The 6,065-nt window shown below is 38.1% G+C and overlaps 1 pseudogene; it reads left to right on the plus strand.

Moving 5' to 3' along the window:
- Positions 1 to 2,306: 2,306 nt before the first annotated feature.
- On the plus strand, positions 2,307 to 5,025 carry LOC138155127 (kinesin-like protein KIF2A pseudogene; annotated as a pseudogene).
- The last annotated feature ends 1,040 nt before the right edge of the window (positions 5,026 to 6,065 follow it).

Consider the following 6,065-nt stretch of genomic DNA (forward strand, 5'->3'; position numbering starts at 1 on the left):
ATTTCTTTTTCTTAAAAAAAAATGTCAACAGTATGCTGGGAAAGAAAGGTCAGAATTGAATGACTGAAGTGAATTATCTCCAGACTAAAACTGTATCTTAGACCTGCTGAGTCTATGAACAATAAAGTTCATACCTGTGAAATCCCTAGTCTACCCACTTTTTCCTACTTTGATAAGGATTCCCTGCTTCTCTTCCTGCCTCCATCATGTTCCAGTTCCCAATCCATCCTTACACAATCCTTGGCCAATATTTTTTATTATCAGGCCCGAGCTCTCCTGAGCAAATGCTTGCTCAACTATTACATCTTTATAATATTCTAATACTCCCATAGATCTTTGATACTGTTGATATGAGTTCTTCCTCCAACAATGCAGATCACAACCCATCTGTTCATGCTCACATTGGACATCTTTATTTTAGACTTCAATGTCAGGTTTTTCCCTGTGTTCACAGAACCTTCAGGGCCTAACATTGCCTGTTCCTGCCCTTGTGGAGGAGAATTCATAGAATACATCCCAGTTGATGCCAGCTGGTCAGTTTCTGACAATAAATCCGTGAGTGCAATAAGTCCAAGGGTTGGGGCCTTCTATATAGAGAAATCTCATCCTTTGCCATTGATTTACTGTGTCATCTTTAGCCATCCATTTAATCACCCTGTCCCTTCATTTCCAAACCTGCAAATGATGGATTGTAAATCTTTTGGGTACTATAATGAACCCTAAAAAAATCTTAAATCAACATTCATTAGCACCACTAAGGAACAAAGCATTGGGCTTAACACAGGGAATGATTTGGTAATCCATTTATAAATGTTAGGTACCTAAGAAATACCAGGCAATAGTCATATCTAAAGCTTTAATATTAATACTACTTTCTTTGGCACAAGTTTGAACACATTTGACTATAGCCTCCCAGAATAATGATGATCTTCTCTACATGAATGTGGGCAGGTACCTTTCAAAAGTAAATAAAATCAGCAAATTTTTATCTGTGAAGGAAGGAAGAAAAAAAATGGGAGAAGGACATTTCACAGTCTGAAACAAGACATCTGAGGCCAGCCTGCACCTGAATAGGAATTCCCTCTGCTACGTAACTGACAAGTGGTCATTGGCCTTTTTCTACAGTCCTTGGGTGAGAGGGAGGATGCTCCCTCTCAAGGCAGCCCATTCCACTTTGGCAACCTCCACTGCTTTTTTTGTAGTTTCTCTACAGAAACCAATATCACAATACTACAATAGGGAGAATTAACAATTCTAAGTAAGCATTTACCATTAACTCAATATTTGAATAATTTCAATAGATAATATTTTATAGAACTTCAAATATGCAAAGCATTCAAATATATGAAGTAATCCCATCCTTAAAACAACCCTGTGAGGCAAGTGCTATTATTATAATACTCATTTTCCAGGTGAGGAAACTGAGACTAAAAAAGGTTAAGTAACTTACCCAGGGTCACACAGTTAGTAAATGACTAAGGATTCAGACCTTCATCTTCCTGACTCCAGGTCTAACACTCTATCTACTACACCACCTATTAAGAGACAGCATGGTATAATGTCCAGAGAACTGGGCTTAGATATGATGATCACATATGGCTTCTGGGATATGTGACCATGTGGCAAGTCACTTAGCCACTCAGAGATCCTGACAGCACTCTAAAACAGGGCCTCTTTTCCTGAGAGCCATAGCATTTTGTTCCACATACACAAACACACACACATATATACACACGTGCAGAACACAGGTAGGATCCATAGGTAGATTTCAGGAGGTCCGTGAACTTGGAAGGGTAGAAGAAAATACATCTTTATTTTCATTAACATCTATCTGAAATTTAGCATTTTCCTAAATTATTTAAAAGCTCTATTCCAAGAAAGGGTCCATAGACTTCATCAGATTACTACAAGAGTCCATGTCCAAAAAAAAAAAAATTAAGAACTCAACTTTATTCCACCGAACAGCTCAGTTTAGAGCAAAGACCCAGGTTCAAGGATTTATAGAAAATTAATCCTCAGGAAGCTAGTACAAGCACGTTTATTACCATGCAGCACAGTACAAGCAAATAAAAATGAAACACACAGAGATGCCACATTATATGGCAATGCAAACAAAGCAGAGATTGGGCCAAGGTCAAAGTCACTCATGTGAGAGAGATGTGTACAGTGGCAATGATCTTGGTGACAATACCCACCCAGAATGAGATTTGAGCAGGGAAGCTTTTTTACCTTAAAGATGGTCTTTGTTGAAAACAGGTAATTGACACCAGAATGCAATGGGGCATCCCTAATCAGACCCTGACGAGATGGGGAAATTCCCCAGGGTCACGAATGGATATGAGACTCAGGTGGGGTAGTTTCCTAATCAGGACAAGAAATTAGGTGAGGGGGCTCTTCTTCCATGCTCCGGCTGTCACCATTCCTGCCATTAACCATCCCTGTGTCTCCCGCTCTCCAAACTCCCTTTCTGCTCCTCCCCCTCCTCCTCCTCCTCTTCCCCTTCCACTTCCCAGCCCCCACCCCCACCCCCACGCCTCCCCTTTCTCCCCTGCCCTTCCCAGCCTAGCTCCAGTCGCCTTATCCTCAGCCTTTTCTTCCGATGAGGTGAAAGCAGAGCCCAACTTCTGCAAGATCCAGATCAGAATTTACGTGATCAAGCACAGTGATGCTATCTCCACTGTTTCTGAGAAGAGTAATAAGAGACCAGAAGTTGCTGTTCACACGTGTGTGATGTCTTCGTGATTAGGTCTGTTGAGAGGGACCAAAGAATCACAGAATGTTAAGAGTTGGAGGGACCCTTAAAGATCATCTAGGCCAATGTTTCTCATTTTACAGATCAAATACCTCAAGCTACGGCAACAAGTTTAAATGAAGATAATGAAAGTGTAACTGTTGAATGCATAGGAAATGGAGTTACAAAAGGCGAAGTCATTGACTTGGACCCTGACCTTGTACCTGATGAAGAAATTGAAGCTAGGCTAGAAACACCTCCACCTCTTACCCCTTCAGCCAAAGTAAGCAAAGTTGTGAGGAATCTCCAGACAGTGTCCCCTTTTAAGAATGACCCACCTGCAAGAGAAGGTGGGTGTTTGGTTCTGTGGTTCAGGGCCTAGTGAATTTCCTGAACAGTCTTCACTAAACAACAGAATGGTAGGTGTATCAGATATACCTCCAGTTCAAACTGCAAAAAAGGAATTTGGACTCCCTTCATGTGAAAAATCCAATTGTGTGAAGAAAGGAGAGAAATTACAAGAAAAACATAAGAAAAGGAGGCTACAGCAATAAAAATTTAGAGAAAAAATAGCCCAGAATGTTGATGCTATATACCCAAATTATGATATTATGTGTATCATCAAAGACTTTAGAGGAATCTTGGATTATAGAGCACCTACAACAGCAGATCCTATGATGAACACAGGATATGTGTTTGTGTAAGGAAATAACCGCTCAATAAAAAAGAAACAGTACTGAAAGAACTTAATGTGATCACAACCTCTAATAAAGATGTTGTGATGGTACATGAACCAAAGCAAAAAGTAGACTTAACGAGGCTTAACTTAGAAAAGCAAACATTTCATTTTGACTATGCCTTTGATGACTTAATGTCTAATGAAATGGTTTATAGTTTTTACAGCTAGACCACTAGTAGAAACCATACTTGAAAGGGTAATGGCCACATGTTTTGCTTGTAGTCAAACAGGCAATGGGAAAACTCATGCCATCGGTGGTGACTTTTAAGGAAAGAACCAAGATTGTTCTAAAGGGATATATGCACTAGCAGCTCGAGATCTCTTTTTAACACTAAAGAAATCAAACTATAAGAAGTTAGAACTTCAAGAATATGAAACCTTTTTTGAAATTTAGAGTGGAAAGGTATTTGACTCACTTAATCGGAAGACAAAATTGAGAATATTAGAGGATGGTGAATAGCAAGTTCAAGTTGTGGGATTCCACGGTGGTAGGGATGGGGGAGGGTTCTCAAAAGTGTTGCAGATGTCCTAAAATAGGAGACAGTTGCAGAGCATCTGGTCAGACGTCTATAAATGCACACTCATCTCAGAGCCATGCAGTCTTTCAAATTATCCTCAGAAGGAAAGGAAAATTACATGGCAAATTTTCTCTCAATTATTTGGTTGGAAATGAAAGGGGAGCAGATACTTCCAGTGCAGATAGGCAAACTCGGCTTGAAGGTGCTGAAATGCATAAAAGCCTTTTAGCAGTCAAGGACTTAGAAAGTCAAAGCCTTAGGTAGAAATCAACCTCATACTCCCTTCAGAGCAAGAAAAATCCCTCAGGTGCTGAGATTCATTCATAGGAGAAAACTCCTCCACGTGAATGATTGCTACCTTCCCTCCAGGGATGGCATCTTGTGAAAATACTCTTGATACATTAAGATATATACAAGTATCCTATATGTGTGTGTGTATACAATATAAGGTAAATACATAGATACATGTATATACAATATATGCAAACAGGGTAAAAGAATTGACTATAGATCCAGCTGCTGCGGGTGACGCCCGTGCATCATCCCTCTTTTCATGAAGCTCTCTCTCATACGGCAGAAACGGAAAAGCAAGTTGTAAAAGATCACTGGGCAGTCTTCCAGGAATCTATTTGATGGTAAGAAGATGAAAAAGCCCTCCTAGAAATGACTAAAGAAGAGAACTATGATATAGATTCATATGCTACACAGCTTGAAGCAATTCTTGAATTAAAGATAGACATTCTTACTGAACTTCAAAATAAAGTGAAATCTTCCCATGCAACAGTACAAAAAGAAGAACTGGCCAGGAAGCAGATCAATCTGAAGAGACCCTGAGCCCTTTAAAATGGGCACTTGCTGCCAAAAAATCCTTGGAGCCCTCCGCACTCTAACATGTATTACTTTGGCTAAAAGGGTCATTTGAACAGTTTAAAACTTTTTTAAAGTGTCTGTGGAAATGTCCTGTTCTTCAGCAGAATGACATTTCAATTTGTGTGAAACACTCCTTTATCTACAAAATGCTTTCTTGTCCAGGAGGCACAACCACACAAGATTGGGATTTGTGAAACATTTTGTTGAATATTTTATTTATTCAAATTGTGAAGCTTACATTTGGAGATTCTCACCAATTTTTTTATAATAAAGTAAGATACTGGATTTTTCTTTAGAGAAAAAAAAAGTCACAGCATTTCATTTTAACCATTCGATTTTCCTACAAAGACCAACTGAGCAGTTTTAAATTGTGTCTGCATGCATGCGTACCTCATCAGTGATTGTACATATCATATCCTCTCCTGGAGACAGCTGTGCTCACCTTTTCCAACTCCTTGATTAAGGCTATTGATCCTAAATTTCTTCTTGATGAAGCTGAGCCTTAATAAATGACATTCATTATTTGTCAGTGTAAATTACCTTTATAATGCACATGTTTTTAGTTGACAAATGTGTGAGAGACTTTTTTGTGTGTGATTAGTTCACTTTGGAGGGTGTCATATCACTGAAAGGAACTAAAATCTGTGACAGTGGACAAAGTCACTGGACCATTCCATCTTAAAAGTAGAAAAAGAAAATAATCTGGAATCATGACTTTAAGTAACATAAAGCATGAATTCAATTTTCTTAGCATTTTATTTATAAAGGACAAATATATAAATTATTTGATGTAAAATAAAAGGCAACAAAAAAGAAAGAAATTAGGTGAGGGTCCAAATCTTTAATCAGGAATCCTAGAAAGGGAATCTGGTCCAATAAGAAGCTGTGATAATTTGTATGTTTAACATAGTGTCAGAATAAGTCAGGATAACGGAAAAATATAGGCTTTATTATTGCTTATATATTTATGGTCATTAGAACCACTTAGCCCAAGTGACTCCACATTATAATCTTATCAGTTATAGCTACAATATTAAACAATATATTTCAAAAATCATAATTATTACAAATTCCTCCACTAAGACTATAAGTTATAGAGGAGTTCTCAATCTGTATCTATAGAGAGTTTCCACATTAAAAAGTCCCTATATCAATAAAATTATAAGTCCAGACTAAAAATAATAATAATAACAAATCATTGCCTTAT

Source organism: Petaurus breviceps, unplaced genomic scaffold, assembly GCF_028583685.1.
Source record: "Petaurus breviceps papuanus isolate PSGF00001 unplaced genomic scaffold, PetGlider_PUasm1.0 91133, whole genome shotgun sequence".
NCBI lineage: Eukaryota > Metazoa > Chordata > Mammalia > Diprotodontia > Petauridae > Petaurus > Petaurus breviceps.